A 20,712-nucleotide genomic window follows, 5' to 3' on the forward strand; every position below is an offset into this window, starting at 1 on the left:
GTTCTCACCTTTTTCCATTCTGTACTCAGTCTCTCCTGGTACTTCCTCACACAGGTCTCCTTCTCAAGCTCACTTACTCTCACCACCCTCTTCACCCCAACATTCACTCTTCTTTTCTGAAAACCCATACAAATCTTCACCTTAGCCTCCACAAGATAATGATCAGACATCCCTCCAGTTGCACCTCTCTCTCTTTTTTTTTTTTTGCTTTGTCGCTGTCTCCCGCGTTTGCGAGGTAGCGCAAGGAAACAGACGAAAGAAATGGCCCAACCCACCCACATACACATGTATATACATACGTCCACACACGCAAATATACATGGTTTACCCCAGACGCTTCACATGCCCTGATTCAATCCACTGACAGCACGTCAACCCCGGTATACCACATCGATCCAATTCACTCTTTTCCTTGCCCTCCTTTCACCCTCCTGCACGTTCAGGCCCCGATCACACAAAATCTTTTTCACTCCAACTTTCCACCTCCAATTTGGTCTCCCACTTCTCCTCGTTCCCTCCACCTCCGACACATATATCCTCTTGGTCAATCTTTCCTCACTCATTCTCTCCATGTGCCCAAACCATTTCAAAACACCCTCTTCTGCTCTCTCAACCACACTCTTTTTATTTCCACACATCTCTCTTACCCTTACGTTACTTACTCGATCAAACCACCTCACACCACACATTGTCCTCAAACATCTCATTTCCAGCACATCCATCCTCCTGCGCACAACTCTATCCAAAGCCCACGCCTCGCAACCATACAACATTGTTGGAACAACTATTCCTTCAAACATACCCATTTTTGCTTTCCGAGATAATGTTCTCGAACTTCCATACATTCTTCAAGGCTCCCAGGATTTTCGCCCCCTCCCCCACCCTATGATCCACTTCCGCTTACATGGTTCCATCCGCTGCCAGATCCACTCCCAGATATCGAAAACACTTTACTTCCTCCAGTTTTTCTCCATTCAAACTTACCTCCCACTTGACTTGACCCTCAACCCTACTGTACCTAATAACCTTGCTCTTATTCACATTTGCTCTTAACTTTCTTCTTTCACACACTTTACCAAACTCAGTCACCAGCTTCTGCAGTTTCTCACATGAATCAGCCACCAGCGCTGTATCATCAGCGAACAACAACTGACTCACTTCCCAAGCTCTCTCATCCCCAATAGACTTCATACTTGCCCCTCTTTCCAAAACTCTTGCATTCACCTCCCTAACAACCCCATCCATAAACAAATTAAACAACCATGGAGACATCACACACCCCTGCCGCAAACCTACATTCACTGAGAACCAATCACTTTCCTCTCTTCCTACACGTACACATGCCTTACATCCTCGATAAAAACTTTTCACTGCTTCTAACAACTTGCCTGCCACACCATACATTCTTAATACCTTCCACAGAGCTTCTCTATCAACTCTATCATATGCCTTCTCCAGATCCATAAATACTACATACAAATCCATTTGCTTTTCTAAGTATTTCTCACATACATTCTTCAAAGCAAACACCTGATCCACACACCCTCTACCACTTCTGAAACCACACTGCTCTTCCCCAATCTGATGCTCTGTACATGCCTTCACCCTCTCAATCAATACCCTCTCATATAATTTACCAGGAATACTCAACAAACTTATACCTCTGTAATTTGAGCACTCACTCTTATCCCCTTTGCCTTTGTACAATGGCACTATGCACGCATTCCGCCAATCCTGAGGCACCTCACCATGAGTCATACATACATTAAATAACCTTACCAACCAGTCAATAATACAGTCACCCCCTTTTTTTTAATAAATTCCACTGCAATACCATCCAAGCCTGCTGCCTTGCCGGGTTACGGAAAATGATTTGGTAAACAGAGAAGAGGTATATATATATATATATATATATATATATATATATATATATATATATATATATATATATATATATATATATATATATATATATATATATATATATATATATATATATATATATATATATATGTATATATATATATATATATATATATATATATATATATATATATATATATATATATATATATATATATATATATATATATATATATATACATATATATATATATATATATATATATATATATATATATATATATATATATATATATATATATATATATATATATATATGTATATATATATATATATATATATATATGCATATATATATATATATATATATATATATATATATATATATATATATATATATATATATATATATATATATATATATATATATATATATATATATATATATATATATATATATATATATATATATATTTATTATTATTACACTCAGTCTCTACCTGTCATGTAATAATGCACCGAAACCACAGCTACCTTTTTACATCCAGGCCCCACACAACTTTCCATGATTTACCCAAGAGGCTTCATATGCCCTGGTTTATTCCATTGACAGTTCGTCGACTCCGGTATACCACATCGTTCCAATTCACTCTATTCCTTGCACGCCTTTCACCCTCCTGCATGTTCAGGCCCCGATCGCTCAAAATCTTTTTCACTCCATCTTTTCTAACTCCAATTTGGTATCCCACTTCTCCTCGTTCCCTCCACCTCTGAAACATATATTCTCTTGGTAATCTTTCCTCACTCATTCTCTCCATGTGACCAAACCATTTCAAAACACCCTCTTCTGCTCTCTCAACCACACTCTTTTTATTACCACCTCTCTTGCCCTTACATGACTTACTCGATCAAACCACCTCACACCACATACTGTCCTCAAACATCTCATTTCCAGCACATCCACCCTCCTCCGCACAACTCTATCCATTGCCCACGCCTCACAACCATACAACATTGTTGGAACCACTATTCCTTCAAACATACCCATTTTTGCTTTCCGAGATAATGTTCTCGACTTCCAAACATTCTTCAAGGCTTCCAGAATTTTCACCCTCTCCCCCACCCTATGACTCACTTCCACTTCCATGGTTCCATCCGCTGCCAGATCCACTCCCAGATATCTAAAACACTTTACTTCCTCCAGTTTTTCTCCATTCAAACTTACCTCCCAATTGACTTGACCCTCAACCCTACTGTACCTAATAACCTTGCTCTTATTCACATTTACTTTCAACTTTCTTCTTTCACACACTTTACCAAACTCAGTCACCAGCATCTGCAGTTTTTCACCCAAATCAGCCACCAGCGCTGTATCATCTGCAAACAACAACTGACTCACTTCCCAAGCTCTCTCATCCACAACAGACTGCATACTTGCCCCTCTTTCCAAAACGCTTGAATTCACCTCCCTAACAACCCCATCCATAAAGAAATTAAACAACCATAAAGACATCACACACCCCTGCCGCAAACCTACATTCACCGAGAAAAAACCACTTTCCTCTCTTCCTACACGTACGCATGCCTTACATCCTCGATAAAAACTTTTCACTGCTTCTAACAACTTGCCTCCCACACCATATATTCTTGATACCTTCCACAGAGCATCTCTATCAACTCTGTCATATTCCTTCTCCAGATCCATAAATGCTACATACAAATCCATTTCCTTTTCTAAGTATTTCTCACATACATTCTTCAAAGGAAACACCTGATCCACACATTCTCTCCCACTTCTGAAACCACACTGCTCTTCCCTACTCTGATGCTCTGTACATACCTTCACCCTCTCAATCAATACCCTCCATATAATTTCCCAGGAATACTCAACAAACCTATACCTCTGTAATTTGAGCACTCACTCTTATACCCTTTTCCTTTGTACAACGGCACTATGCAAGCATTCCTCCAATCCTCAGGCACCTCACCATTAATCATACATATATTAAATAACCTTATCAACCAGACAACAATACAGTCATCCCCTTTTTTAATGAATTCCACTGCAATACCATCTAAACCTTCTGCCTTGCCGGCTTTCATCTTCCGCAAAGCTTTTACTACCTCTTCTCTGTTTACCAAATCATTTTCCCGAACCCTCTCACTTTGCACACCACCTCGACCAAAACACCATGTATCTGCGACTCTATCATCAAACACATTCAGCAAACCTTCAAAATACTCACTCCATCTCCTTCTCACATCACCACTACTTGTTATCACCTCCCCATTAGCCCCCTACACTGAACTTCCAATTTGCTCTCTTGTCTTACGCACTTTATTTACGTCCTTCCAAAACATCTTTCTATTCTCCCTAAAATTCAATGACACTCTCTCAACCCAAGTCTCATTTGCCCTTTATTCCCTGCATATATATATATATATATATATATATATATATATATATATATATATATATATATATATATATATATATATATATATATATATATATATATATATATCTTTCTTTCTTTTAAACTATTCGCCATTTCCCGCGTTAGCGAGGTAGCGTTAAGAACAGAGGACTGGGCCTTTTTTGGAATATCCTCATCTGGCCCACTCTGTTCCTTCTTTTAGAAAATTAAAAAAAAAAAAAAAAAACGAGAGTGGAGGATTTCCAGCCCCCCGCTCCCTCCCCTTTTAGCCGCCTTCTACGACACGCAGGGAATACGTAGGAAGTATTCTTAATCTGGTATCCCCAGGGATAATATATATATATATATATATATATATATATATATATATATATATATATATATATATATATATATATATATATATATATATATATATTTTTTTCTTCTTTTCTTTAAACTAATCGCCATTTCCCGCGTTAGCGAGGTAGCGTTAAGAACAGAGGACTGGGCCTTTTTTGGAATATCCTCACCTGGCCCCCTCTGTTCCTTCTTTTGGAAAATCAAAAAAAAAACGAGAGGGGAGGATTTCCAGCCCCCCCCCCCCCGCTCCCTCCCCTTTTAGTCGCCTTCTATGACACGCAGGGAATACGTGGGAAGTATTCTTAATCCCCTATCCCCAGGGTTAATATATATATATATATATATATCTTTTTTCTTTTTTTCTTTCAAACTATTCGCCATTTCCCGCGTTAGCGAGGTAGCGTTAAGAACAAAGAACTGGGCCTTTGAGGAAATATCCTCACCTGGCCCCCTTCTCTGTTCCCTCTTTTGGAAAATTAAAAGAAAAAAAAAAAATAATGAGAGGGGAGGATTTCCAGCCCCCTGCTCCCTCCCCTTTTAGTCGCCTTCTACGACACGCAGGGAATACGTGGGAAGTATTCTTTCTCCCCTATCCCCAGGGATAATATATATATATATATATATATATATATATATATATATATATATATATATATATATATATATATATATATATATATATATATATATATATATATATATATATATATACATATATCACACCAACCTTGTTTTCAGAAACTGCAATTTCTTGTAAACTTTTTATGGCATATGAAATATAAGAAGTTATGACATGAGAAAATCAGAACTGCATTTATAATCTTAATGGGTGTTTGAATGTACCATTATCAGCCATGATAGTCAATTTATTTGATTGTGCCACATTTACTTGAAATTCTGCCATACTTCCAGTTCTCTAATTTAACACACAGAGTGATGATAAACTGTAAATAAGTCAAATTATCAGACCAGTCAGTAATTGTAATAACATCATCTTTGCCTTAAGAAATTCTGGGTTATACAATACTTGGAAAAAATATTGAGTACAAGAAGATAATCTTTAAATTCTCTTAAAGGTAGTTTTGGATGGCATGATAGATAGATTAATGTAACGAGGTAAGAAGATACACTAACTTTGTATTACAAAATGATCTGATGCTGCAGGGGAATAACAAAGTGATGGCATGGATGTCACTTATGAAGTATAGAGAATAGGAGTGGAAAGACTGATGGAATGGCAAGTTTTTCAGTATGCTCTACAACTGTACATTAAAAAAGAAGTTTTTTAAGGAAATCTACCTGAATGCATGACTTATCATGGTCATTATGCAACAGTCTTAACCACAAAAAACTGCAACGTATAATGTTTTTATACTTTTCTTTAAATGCAGCTATTAAAAAAAATAATGTTAAAACTGAAGTATTAGCCAAAGTAGCCATGTCTGGCTGCAGTGAAGATCTCAAAGTATACAAGTTTTTTGAATTTTGTTAAAATATTATGACCATGAGAAAGGATAAAGTCACAGGATGCATTGTCATTAATAATAGTGGCCATAAACTGCAGTGTCTTGGAGACCATGTACAAAAGATGATGCTTTAACTGCTTTCATTATTGAAATTCATTCCATGGTCTTATCTTTTCTTGTACAGCCATACTAATCATGTTGTTAAGTATTACAGTCTAAGGACTTACATTTTGTAGTTGGATTGAAGAGGGGGAAAAAAGTTGACATTAAAAGCACCTACTCTCATTTCCTAGCTGGTCCCAGTATTTCTGAAGATAAGTGACTACTAATGTGATACTTTTTGCGTGCATGCGAGGTCACACTCCATATTATGGGAATCCTAAAAGGGGAAGCACTTTAAAATTTGTGATACAAGGCTTAGAAATGTACCAAGGTAAATGATATGTTTAAACATCCACACAGATTATAAAAATGAATAATACTTTCTTGGACTCTGTAAGATAATGAAACAATAACTTTACATCTCTTATTCTAATGAAACAGTTTGACTTTCCTTTGGAGGTAATAAAATCACTGATAATATAAAACTTAACACCTAATCCTCCAATTGTTTGCTCAATTCTAGTAATTAGTCTTTATGTTTATATATATATATATATATATATATATATATATATATATATATATATATATATATATATATATATATATATATATAGATAGATAGATAGATAGAGAGATAGATACATATATATATATATACACACACACACACACACACACACACACACACACATATATATATATATACATATATTTCTTTTTCTTTCTTTTAAACTATTCGCCATTTCCCGCGTTAGCGAGGTAGCATTAAGAACAGAGGACTGGGCCTTTGAGGGAATACCCTCACCTGGCCCCCTTCTCTGTTCCGTCTTGCGTTTGCGAGGTAGCGCAAGGAAACAGACGAAAGAAATCGCCCAACCCACCCCCATACACATGTATATACATACGTCCACACACGCAAATATACATACCTACACAGCTTTCCATGGTTTACCCCAGACGCTTAACATGCCCTGATTCAATCCACTGACAGCACGTCAACACCGGTATGCCACATCGCTCCAATTCACTCTATTCCTTGCCCTCCTTTCACCCTCCTGCATGTTCAGGCCCCGATCACACAAAATCTTTTTCACTCCATCTTTCCACCTCCAATTTGGTCTCCCTCTTCTCCTCGTTCCCTCCACCTCAGACACATATATCCTCTTGGTCAATCTTTCCTCACTCATTCTCTCCATGTGCCCAAACCATTTCAAAACACCCTCTTCTGCTCTCTCAACCACGCTCTTTTTATTTCCACACATCTCTCTTACCATTACGTTACTTACTCGATCAAACCACCTCACACCACACATTGTCCTCAAACATCTCATTTCCAGCACATCCATCCTCCTGCGCACCACTCTATCCATAGCCCACGCCTCGCAACCATACAACATTGTTGGAACCACTATTCCTTCAAACAAACCCATTTTTGCTTTCCGAGATAATGTTCTCGACTTCCACACATTCTTCAAGGCTCCCAGAATTTTCGCCCCCTCCCCCACCCTATGATCCACTTCCGCTTCCATGGTTCCATCCGCTGCCAGATCCACTCCCAGATATCAAAAACACTTCACTTCCTCCAGTTTTTCTCCATTCAAACTCACCTCCCAATTGATTTGACCCTCAACCCTACTGTACCTAATAACCTTGCTCTTATTCACATTTACTCTTAACTTTCTTCTTTCACACACTTTACCAAACTCAGTCACCAGCTTCTGCAGTTTCTCACATGAATCAGCCACCAGCGCTGTATCATCAGCGAACAACAACTGACTCACTTCCCAAGCTCTCTCATCCCCAACAGACTTCATACTTGCCCCTCTTTCCAAAACTCTTGCATTCACCTCCCTAACAACCCCATCCATAAACAAATTAAACAAGCATGGAGACATCACACACCCCTGCCGCAAGCCTACATTCACTGAGATCCAATCACTTTCCTCTCTTCCTACACGTACACATGCCTTACATCCTCGATAAAAACTTTTCACTGCTTCTAACAACTTTTCTCCCACACCATATATTCTTAATACCTTCCACAGAGCATCTCTATCAACTCTATCATATGTCTTCTCCAGATCCATAAATGCTACATACAAATCCATTTGCTTTTCTAAGTATTTCTCACATACATTCTTCAAAGCAAAGGGTAAAGGGGAAGAGTGGTTTGGGAATGTCTTGGGAGTAAAGTCAGGGGTTAGTGAGAGGACAAGAGCAAGGGAAGGAGTAGCAGTACTCCTGAAACAGGAGTTGTGGGAGTATGTGATAGAATGTAAGAAGGTAAATTCTCGATTAGTATGGGTAAAACTGAAAGTTGATGGAGAGAGATGGGTCATTATTGGTGCATATGCACCTGGGCATTAGAAGAAAGATCATGAGAGGCAAGTGTTTTGGGAGCACCTGAATGAGTGTGTTAGTGGTTTTGATGCACGAGACCGGGTTATAGTGATGGGTGATTTGAATGCAAAGGTGAGTAATGTGGCAGTTGAGAGAATAATTGGTATACATGGGGTGTTCAGTGTTGTAAATGGAAATGGTGAAGAGCTTGTATATTTATGTGCTGAAAAAGGACTGATGATTGGGAATACCTGGTTTAAAAAGCGAGATATATATAAGTATACTTACGTAAGTAGGAGAGATGGCCAGAGAGCGTTATTGGATTACGTGTTAATTGACAGGCGCGCGAAAGAGAGACTTTTGGATGTTAATGTGCTGAGAGGTGCAACTGGAGGGATGTCTGATCATTATCTTGTGGAGGCTAAGGTGAAGATTTGTATGGGTTTTCAGAAAAGAAGAGTGAATGTTGGGGTGAAGAGGGTGGTGAGAGTAAGTGAGCTTGGGAAGGAGACTTGTGTGAGGAAGTACTAGGAGAGACTGAGTACAGAATGGAAAAAGGTGAGAACAATGGAAGTAAGGGGAGTGGGGGAGGAATGGGATGTATTTAGGGAATTAGTGATGGATTGCGCAAAAGATGCTTGTGGCATGAGAAGAGTGGGAGATGGGTTGATTAGAAAGGGTAGTGAGTGGTGGGATGAAGAAGTAAGAGTATTAGTGAAAGAGAAGAGAGAGGCATTTGGACGATTTTTGCAGGGAAAAAATGCAATTGAGTGGGAGATGTATAAAAGAAAGAGACAGGAGGTCAAGAGAAAGGTGCAACAGGTGAAAAAAAGGGCAAATGAGAGTTGGGGTGAGAGACTATCATTAAATTTTAGGGAGAATAAAAAGATGTTCTGGAAGGAGGTAAATAAAGTGCGTAAGACAAGGGAGCAAATGGGAACTTCAGTGAAGGGCGCAAATGGGGAGGTGATAACAAGTAGTGGTGATGTGAGAAGGAGATAGAGTGAGTATTTTGAAGGTTTGTTGAATGTGTTTGATGATAGAGTGGCAGATATAGGGTGTTTTGGTCGAGGTGGTGTGCAAAGTGAGAGGGTTAAGGAAAATGATTTGGTAAACAGAGAAGAGGTAGTAAAAGCTTTGCGGAAGATGAAAGCCGGCAAGGCAGCAGGTTTGGATGGTATTGCAGTGGAATTTATCAAAAAAGGGGGTGACTGTATTGTTGACTGGTTGGTAAGGATATTTAATGTATGTATGACTCATGATGAGGTGCCTGACGATTGGCGGAATGCGTGCATAGTGCCATTGTACAAAGGCAAAGGGGATAAGAGTGAGTGCTCAAATTACAGAGGTATAAGTTTGTTGAGTATTCCTGGTAAATCATATGGGAGGGTATTGATTGAGAGGGTGAAGGCATGTACAGATCATCAGATTTGGGAAGAGCAGTGTGGTTTCAGAAGTGGTAGAGGATATATATATATATATATATATATATATATATATATATATATATATATATATATATATATATATATATATATATATATATATATATATATATATATATATATATATATATATATATATATATATATATATATATAATATATATATATATATATATATATATATATATATATATATATATATATATATATATATATATATATATATATATATATATATATATATTATATATATATATATATATATATATATATATATATATATATATATATATATATATATATATATATATATATATATATATTTATTTTTATTATACTTTGTCGCTGTCTCCCGCGTTTGCGAGGTAGCGCAAGGAAACAGACGAAATAAATGGCCCAACCCCCCCTCATACACATGTATATACATACGCCCACACACGCAAATATACATACCTACACAGCTTTCCATGGTTTACCCCAGACGCTTCACATGCCTTGATTCAATCCACTGACAGCACGTCAACCCCGGTATACCACATCGCTCCAATTCACTCTATTCCTTGCCCTCCTTTCACCCTCCTGCATGTTCAGGCCCCGATCACACAAAATCTTTTTCACTCCATCTTTCCACCTCCAATTTGGTCTCCCTCTTCTCCTTCTTCCCTCCACCTCCGACACATATATCCTCTTGGTCAATCTTTCCTCACTCATCCTCTCCATATGCCCAAACCACTTCAAAACACCCTCTTCTGCTCTCTCAACCACGCTCTTTTTATTTCCACACATCTCTCTTACCCTTACGTTGCTCACTCGATCAAACCACCTCACACCACACATTGTCCTCAAACATCTCATTTCCAGCACATCCATCCTCCTGCGCACAACTCTATCCATAGCCCACGCCTCGCAACCATACAACATTGTTGGAACCACTATTCCTTCAAACATACCCATTTTTGCTTTCCGAGATAATGTTCTCGACTTCCACACATTCTTCAAGGCCCCCAGATTTTCGCCCCCTCCCCCACCCTATGATCCACCTCCGCTTCCATGGTTCCATCCGCTGCCAGATCCACTCCCAGATATCTAAAACACTTCACTTCCTCCAGTTTTTCTCCATTCAAACTCACCTCCCAATTGACTTGACCCTCAACCCTACTGTACCTAATAACCTTGCTCTTATTCACATTTACTCTTAACTTTCTTCTTCCACACACTTTTCCAAACTCAGTCACCATCTTCTGCAGTTTCTCACATGAATCAGCCACCAGCGCTGTATCATCAGCGAACAACAACTGACTCACTTCCCAAGCTCTCTCATCCCCAACAGACTTCATACTTGCCCCTCTTTCCAAAACTCTTGCATTCACCTCCCTAACAACCCCATCCCTAAACAAATTAAACAACCATGGAGACATCACACACCCCTGCCGCAAACCTACATTCACTGAGAACCAATCACTTTCCTCTCTTCCTACACGTACACATGCCTTACATCCTCGATAAAAACTTTTCACTGCTTCTAACAACGTTCCTCCCACACCATATATTCTTAATACCTTCCACAGAGCATCTCAACTCTATATGCCTTCTCCAGATCCATAAATGCTACATACAAATCCATTTGCTTTTCTAAGTATTTCTCACATACATTCTTCAAAGCAAACACCTGATCCACACATCCTCTACCACTTCTGAAACCACACTGCTCTTCCCCAATCTGATGCTCTGTACATATATATATATATATATATATATATATATATATATATATATATATATATATATATATATATATATATATATATATATATATATATCTTTTTTTCTTTCAAACTGTTCGCCATTTCCCGCATCAGCGAGGTAGCGTAAAGAACAGAGGACTGGGCCTTTGAGGGAATACCCTCACCTGGCCCAATTCTCTGTTCCTTCTTTTGGAAAAAAAAAAGAAGAAAAAAAAACGACAGGGGAGGATTTCCAGCCCCCCGCTCCCTCCCCTTTTAGTCGCCTTTTACGACACGCAGGGAATACATGGGAAGTATTCTTTGTCCCCTATCCCCAGGGAAAATATATATATATATATATATATATATATATATATATATATATATATATATATATATATATATATATATATATATATATATATATATATATATATATATATATATATATATATATTTTTTTTTTGCTGGGATAAATGCAAATGAGTCGGAGATGTATAAAAGAAAGAGGCAAGAGGTCAAGAGAAAGGTGCAAGAGGTGAAAAAGAGAGCAAATGAGAGTTGGGATGAGAGAATGTCATTAAATTTTAGGGAGAAATTTAGGGGATAGGGGAGAAAGAATACTTCCCACGCATTCCTCACGTGTCGTAGAAGGCGACTAAAGGGGACGGGAGCCGGGGGCCAGAAACCCTCCCCTCCTTGTATTTTAAATTTCTAAAAGGGGAAACAGAAGAAGGAGTAACGCGAGGAGTGCTCATCCTCCTCCAAGGCTCAGATTGCGGTGTCTAAATGTGTGTGGATGTAACCAAGATGAGAAAAAAGGAGAGATAGGTAGTATGTTTGAGGAAAGGAACCTGGATGTTTTGGCTCTGAGTGAAACAAAGCTAAAGGGTAAAGGGGAAGAGTGGTTTGGGAATGTCTTGTGAGTAAAGTCGGGGTTAGTGAGAGGACAAGAGCAAGGGAAGGAGTAGCACTACTCCTGAATCAGGAGTTGTGGTAGTATGTGATGGAGTGTAAGAAAGTAAATTCTAGATTGATATGGGTCAAACTGAAAGTGGATGGAGAGAGATGGGCGATTATTGGTGCATATGCACCTGGGCATGAGAAGAAAGATCATGAGAGGCAAGTGTTTTGGGAGCAGCTGAATGAGTGTGTTAGTGGTTTTGATGCACAAGACCGGGTTATAGTGATGAACGATTTGAATGCAGAGGTGAGTAATGTGGAAGTTGTGGGAATAATTGGTATACATGGAGTGTTCAGTGTTGTAAATGGAAATGGTGAAGAGCTTGTAGATTTATGGGCTGAAAAAGGACTGGTGATTGGGAATACCTGGTTTAAAAAGAGAGATATACATATGTGTACGTATGTAAGTAGGAGAGATGGCCAGAGAGCGTTATTGGATTACGTGTTAATTGACAGGCGCGCGAAAGAGAGACTTTTGGATGTTAATGTTCTGAGAGATGCAACTGGAGGGATGTCTGATCATTATCTTGTGGAGGCGAAGGTGAAGATTTGTGGGGGTTTCCAGAAAAGAAGAGAGAATGTTGGGGTGGAGAGAGTGGTGAGAGTAAGTGAGCTTGGGAAGGAGACTTGTGTGAGGAAGTACCAGGAGAGACTGAGTACAGAATGGAAAAAGGTGAGAACAAAGGAGGTAAGGGGAGTGGGGGAAGAATGGGATGTATTTAGGGAAGCAGTGATGGCTTGCGCAAAAGATGCTTGTGGCATGAGAAGCGTGGGAGGAGGGTTGATTAGAAAAGGTAGTGAGTGGTGGGATGAAGAAGTAAGAGTATTAGTGAAAGAGAAGAGAGAGGCATTTGAACGATTTTTGCAGGGAAAAAATGCATATCAGTGGGAGAGGTATAAAAGAAAGACGCAGGAGGTCAAGAGAAAGGTGCAAGAGGTGAAAAAGAGGGCAAATGAGAGTTGGGGTGAGAGAGTATCATTAAATTTCAGGGAGAATAAAAAGATGTTTTGGAAGGAGGTAAATTAAGTGCGTAAGACAAGGGAGCAAATGGAAACTTCAGTGAAGGGGCTAATGGGGAGGTGATAACAAGTAGTGGTGATGTGAGAAGGAGATGGAGTGAGTATTTTGAGGGTTTGTTGAATGTATTTGATGATAGAGTGGCAGATATAGGGTGTTTTGGTCGAGGTGGTGTGCAAAGCGAGAGGGTTAGGGAAAATGATTTGGTAAATAGAGAAGAGGTAGTGAAAGCTTTACGGAAGATGAAAGCCGGCAAAGCAGCAGGTTTGGATGGTATTGCAGTGGAATTTATTAAAAAAGAGGGTGACTGTATTGTTTACTTGTTGGTAAGGTTATTTAATGTATGTATGATTCATGGTGAGGTGCCTGAGGATTGGCGAAATGCTTGCATAGTTCCATTGTACAAAGGCAAAGGGGATAAGAGTGAGTGCTCAAATTACAGAGGTATAAGTTTGTTGAGTATTCCTGGTAAATTATATGGGAGGGTATTGATTGAGAGGGTGAAGGCGTGTACAGAGCATCAGATTGGGGAAGAGCAGTGTGGTTTCAGAAGTGGTAGAGGATGTGTGGATCAGGTGTTTGCTTTGAAGAATGTATGTGAGAAATACTTAGAAAAACAAATGGATTTGTATGTAGCATTTATGGATCTGGAGAAGGCATATGATAGAGTTGATAGAGATGCTCTGTGGAAGGTTTTAAGAATATATGGTGTGGGAAGAAAGTTGTTAGAAGCAGTGAAAAGTTTTTATCGAGGATGTAAGGCATGTGTACGTGTAGGAAGAGAGGAAAGTGATTGGTTCTCAGTGAATGTAGGTTTGCGGCAGGGGTGTGTGATGTCTCCATGGTTGCTTAATTTCTTTATGGATGGGGTTGTTAGGGAGGTGCATGCAAGAGTTTTGGAAAGAGGGGCAATTATGCAGTCTGTTGTGGATGAGAGAGCTTGGGAAGTGAGTCAGTTGTTGTTCGCTGATGATACAGCGCTGGTGGCTGATTCATGTAAGAAACTGCAGAAGCTGGTGACTGAGTTTGGTAAAGTGTGTGAAAGAAGAGAGTTAAGAGTAAATGTGAATAAGAGTAAGGTTATTAGGTACAACAGGGTTGAGGGTCAAGTCAATTGGGAGGTAAGTTTAAATGGAGAAAAACTGGAGGAAGTAAAGTGTTTTAGATATCTGGGAGTGGATCTGGCAGCGGATGGAGCCATGGAAGCGGAAGTGAATCATAGGGTGGGGGAGGGGGCGAAAATTCTGGGGGCCTTGAAGAATGTTTGGAAGTCGAGAACATTGTCTCGGATAGCAAAAATGTGTATGTTTTAAGGAATAGTGGTTCCAACAATGTTATATGGTTGCGAGGCGTAGGCTATGGATAGAGTGTTGCGGAGGAGGGCGGATGTGCTGGAAATGAGATGTTTAAGGACAATATGTGGTGTGATGTGGTTTGATCGAGTAAGTAATGTAAGGGTAAGAGAGATGTGTGGAAATAAAAAGAGTCTGGTTGAGAGAGCAGAAGAGGGTGTTTTGAAATGGTTTGGTCACATGGAGAGAATGAGTGAGGAAAGATTGACCAAGAGGATATATATGTCAGAGGTGGAGGGAACGAGGAGGAGTGGGAGACCAAATTGGAGGTGGAAAGATGGAGTGAAAAAGATCTTGAGTGATCGGGGCCTGAACATGCAGGAGGGTGAAAGGCGTGCAAGGAGTAGAGTGAATTGGAACGATGTGGTATACCGGGGTCGACGTGCTGTCAGTGGATTGAACCAGGGGATGTGAAGCGTCTGGGGTAAACTTTGGAAAGTTGTGTTGGGCCTGGATGTGGAAAGGGAGCTGTGGTTTCGGTTTATTATTACATGGCAGCTAGAGGCTGAGTGTGAACGAATGGGGCCTTTGGTGTCTTTTCCTAGCGCTACCTCGCGCACATGAGGGGAGAGGGGGTTGTTATTCCATGTGTGGCGATGGGAACAAATAAAGGCAGACAGTACGATCTATGTACATGTATATATATGTATATGTCTGTGTGTGTATATATGTGTGTACTTTGAGATGTATAGGTATGTATATTTGCGTGTGTGGACGAGTATGGAAATACATGTGTCTGTGGGCGGTTGGGCCATTCTTTCATCTGTTTCCTTGCGCTACCTCGCTAACGCGGGAGACAGCTACAAAGGAAAATAAATAGATAGAATAGAAAATAAATAATATATATATATATATATATATATATATATATATATATATATATATATATATATATATATATATATATATATATATATATATATATATATATATATATATATATATGATATATATATATATATATATATATATATATATATATATATATATATATATATATATATATATATATATATATATATATATATATACAGTCTGTTGGGGATGAGAGAGCCTGGGAAGTGAGTCAGTTGTTGTTCGCTGATGATACAGCGCTGGTGGCTGATTCATGTGAGAAACTGCAGAAGCTGGTGACTGAGTTTGGTAAAGTGTGTGAAAGAAGAAAGTTAAGAGCAAATGTGAATAAGAGCAAGGTTATTAGGTACAGTAGGGTTGAGGGTCAAGTCAATTGGGAGGTAAGTTTGAATGGAGAGAAACTGGAGGAAGTAAAGAGTTTTAGATATCTGGGAGTGGATCTGGCAGCAGATGGAACCGTGGAAGCGGAAGTGAATCATAGGATGGGGGAGGGGGCGAAAATCCTGGGAGCCTTAAAGAATGTTTGGAAGTCGAGAACATTATCTCCAAAAGCAAAATGGATATGTTTGAAGGAATAGAGGCTCCAACAATGTTGCATGGTTGCGAGGCGTGGGCTATGGATAGAGTTGTGCGCAGGAGGGTGGATGTGCTGGAAATGAGATGTTTGAGGACAATGTGTCGTGTGAGGTGGTTTGATCGAGTAAGTAATGTAAGGGTAAGAAGAGCGTGGTTGAGAGAGCAGAAGAGGGTGTTTTGAAATGTTTTGGGCACATGGAGAGAATGACTGAGGAAAGATTGGCCAAGAGAATATATGTGTCGGAGTTGGAGGGAACGAGGAGAAGTGGGAGACCAAATTGGACGTGGAAAGATAGAGTGAAAAAGATTATGAGTGATCGGGGCCTGAACATGCAGGAGGGTGAAAGGCGGGCAAGGAATAGAGTGAATTGGATCGATGTGGTATACCGCGGTCGATGTGCTGTCATTGGATGTGAAGCGTCTGGGATAGACCAGTTTATATACACTTTATTCGTATTCATATAACTCCGCGTTGTACAGTCAGGTTCGGTAAAACGCTATCAGCTGGCTATGTGTTCTGTTCGGAAACAACCGATAGACCCCGTTGCTCACCATAGTGAGACGAAGGGTATTCGAGTACTTAGTATTTCGAATAGTTGTTTCCTATTATACAGTCCCTTAGCCTAGCGGTTAGCATGCCTGCCTCTTTCACAAGGGGTCCCAGGTTCGATCCTGGCTGATGGAGCTTTGTATGTTCTATGATATATATATATATATATATATATATATATATATATATATATATATATATTCATTTATTTATTTATCTACCTGCTTTGTCGCTGTCTCCCGCTTTAACGAGGTAGCGCAAGGAGACAGACGACAGAATGGCCCAACCCACCCACATACACATGTATATACATATACGTCCACACACGCAAATATACATACCTATACATCTCAACGCATGCATATATATACACACACAGACTTATACATATATTCAAATGCACATAATTCATACTGTCTGCCTTTATTCATTCCCATCGCCACCCCACCAAACACGAAATAACAACCTCCTCCCCCCTCATGTGCGCGAGGTAGCGCTAGGAAAAGATAACAAAGGACACATTCGCGCACACTCAGTCTCTAGCTGTCATGTAACAATGAACCGAAACCACATCTCCCTTTCCACAAGCAGGCCCCACAAAACTTTCCATGGTTCACCCCTAGACGCTTCACATGCCCTGGTTCAATCCATTGACAGCACGTCGACCCAGGTATATCACACCGTTCCAATTCATTCTATTCCTTGCGCGTCTTTCACCCTCCTGCATGTTCAGGCCCCGATCACTCAAAATCTTTTTCACTCCATCTTTCCACCTCCAATTTGGTCTCCCACTTCTCCTCGTTCCCTCCACCTCTGACACATATCCTCTTTGTCAATCTTTCCTCACTCATTCTCTCCATGTGACCAAACCATTTCAAAACACACGCTTCTGCTCTCTCGACCACACTCTTTTTATTACCACACAACGCTCTTACCCACTTATTACATTCTCGATCAAACCACCTCACACCACATATTGCTCTAGGACATCTCATTTCCAGCACAACCACGCCCCATCTCCCAGTCATTTGCATTATTTCCCTGCAAAAATCGTTCAAATGCCTCTCTCTTCTCATTCACTAATAATCTTATTTCTTCATGCTACCCTTCACTACCCTTTCTAATCTGCCCACCTCCCACTCTTCTCATTCCACAAGCATCTTTTGCGCAAGCCATCACTGCTTTCCTAAATACATCCCATTCCTCACCCACTCCCCTTACGTCCTTTGTTCTCACCTATTTCCATTCCGTACTCAGTCTCCTGGTACTTCCTCACACAAGTCTCCTTCCCAAGCTAACTTACTCTCACCGATCTTTTCACCCCAACATCCTTCTTTTCTGAAAACCTCAACAAAGCTTCACCTTCGCCTCCACAAGATAATGATCAGACAACCCTCCAGTTGCATCTCTCAACACATAAACATCCAAAAGTCTCTCATTCGCGCGCCTATCAACTAACACGTAATCCAATAACGCTCTCTGGCCATCTCTCCTACTTACATATGTATACTTACGTATATCTCCCTTTTTAAACCAGGTATTCCCAATCACCAGTCCTTTCTCAGCACATAAATCTATAAGCTCTTCACCATTTCCATTTAAAAAACTGAACACCCAATGTACACAAATTATTCCCTCAACTGCCACATTACTCACCTTTGCATTCAAATCACCCATCACTATAACCTGGCTTCGTGCATCAAAACTACTAACACACTCACTCAGCTGCTCCCAAAACACTTGCCTCTCGTGATCTTTTTTCTCATGCCCAGGTGCATATGCACCAATAATCACCCATCTCTATCCATCTACTTTCAGTTTTACCCATATCAATCTAGAGCTTATTTTCTTTACTCTATCACATACTCCCACCACTCCTGTTTCTGGAGTAGTGCTACTCCTTCCCTTGCTCTTGTCCTCTCACTAACCCCTGACTTTACTCCCAAGACATTCCCAAACCACTCTTCCCCTTTAGCCTTGAGCTTCGTTTCAATCAGAGGCAAAACATACAGGATCCTTTCCTCAAACATACTACCTATCTATCCATTTTTCTCATCTTGGTTAGATCCACACACATTTAGACACCATAATCTGAGCCTTGGAGGAGGATGAGCACTCACCGCGTGACTCCTTCGTCTCTTTTCCCTTCTTGAAAGATAAAATACAAGGAGAGGAGGGTCTCCAACCCCCGTTCCCGTCATATTTGGTCGCCTTTTACGACACGCGAGGAATGCTTGGGTAGATTCTTTCTCCCCTGTCCCCAGGGATGATATATCTATCTATCTATCTATCTATCTATCTATATATATATATATATATATATATATATATATATATATATATATATATATATATTTTTTTTTTTTTTTTTTTTGCTTTGTCGCTGTCTCTCGCGTTTGCGAGGTAGCGCAAGGAAACAGACGAAAGAAATGGCCCAACCCACACCCATACACATGTATACACATACGTCCACAAACGCAAATATACATACCTACACAGCTTTCCATGGTTTATCCCAGACGCTTCACATGCCCTGATTCAATCCACTGACAGCACGTCAACCTCGGTATACCACATCGATCCAATTCACTCTATTCCTTGCCCTCCTTTCACCCTCCTGCATGTTCAGGCCCCGATCACACAAAATCTTTTTCACTCCATCTTTCCACCTCCAATTTGGTCTCCCACTTCTCCTCGTTCCCTCCACCTCCGACACATATATCCTCTTGGTCAATCTTTCCTCACTCATTCTCTCCATGTGCCCAAACCACTTCAAAACACCCTCTTCTGCTCTCTCAACCACGCTCTTTTTATTTCCACACATCTCTCTTACCCTTACGTTACTTACTCGATCAAACCACCTCACACCACACATTGTCCTCAAACATCTCATTTCCAGCACATCCATCCTCATGCGCACAACTCTATCCATAGCCCACGCCTCGCAACCATACAACATTGTTGGAACCACTATTCCTTCAAACATACCCATTTTTGCTTTCCGAGATAATGTTCACGACTTCCACACAATCTTCAAGGCTCCCAGGATTTTCGCCCCCTCCCCCACCCTATGATCCACATCCGCTTCCATGGTTCCATCCGCTGCCAGATCCACTCCCAGATATCTAAAACACTTTACTTCCTCCAGTTTTTCTCCATTCAAACTTACCTCCCAATTGACTTGACCCTCAACCCAACTGTACCTAATGACCTTGCTCTTATTCACAGGGTAGTGAGTGGTGGGATGAAGAAGTAAGATTATCAGTGAAAGAGAAGAGAGAGGCATTTGGACGATTTTTGCAGGGAAAAAATGCAATTGAGTGGGAGATGTATAAAAGAAAGAGACAGGAGGTCAAGAGAAAGGTGCAAGAGGTGAAAAAGAGGGCAAATGAGAGTTGGGGTGAGAGAGTATCATTAAATTTTAGGGAGAATAAAAAGATGTTCTGGAAGGAGGTAAATAAAGTGTGTAAGACAAGGGAGCAAATGGGAACTTCAGTGAAGGGCGCAAATGGGGAGGTGATAACAAGTAGTGGTGATGTGAGAAGGAGATGGAGTGAGTATTTTGAGGGTTTGTTGAATGTGTTTGATGATAGAGTGGCAGATATAGGGTGTTTTGGTCGAGGTGGTGTGCAAAGTGAGAGGGTTAGGGATAATGATTTGGTAAACAGAGAAGAG

This window comes from Panulirus ornatus, chromosome 10 (genome assembly GCF_036320965.1).
Source record: "Panulirus ornatus isolate Po-2019 chromosome 10, ASM3632096v1, whole genome shotgun sequence".
Lineage (NCBI taxonomy): Eukaryota > Metazoa > Arthropoda > Malacostraca > Decapoda > Palinuridae > Panulirus > Panulirus ornatus.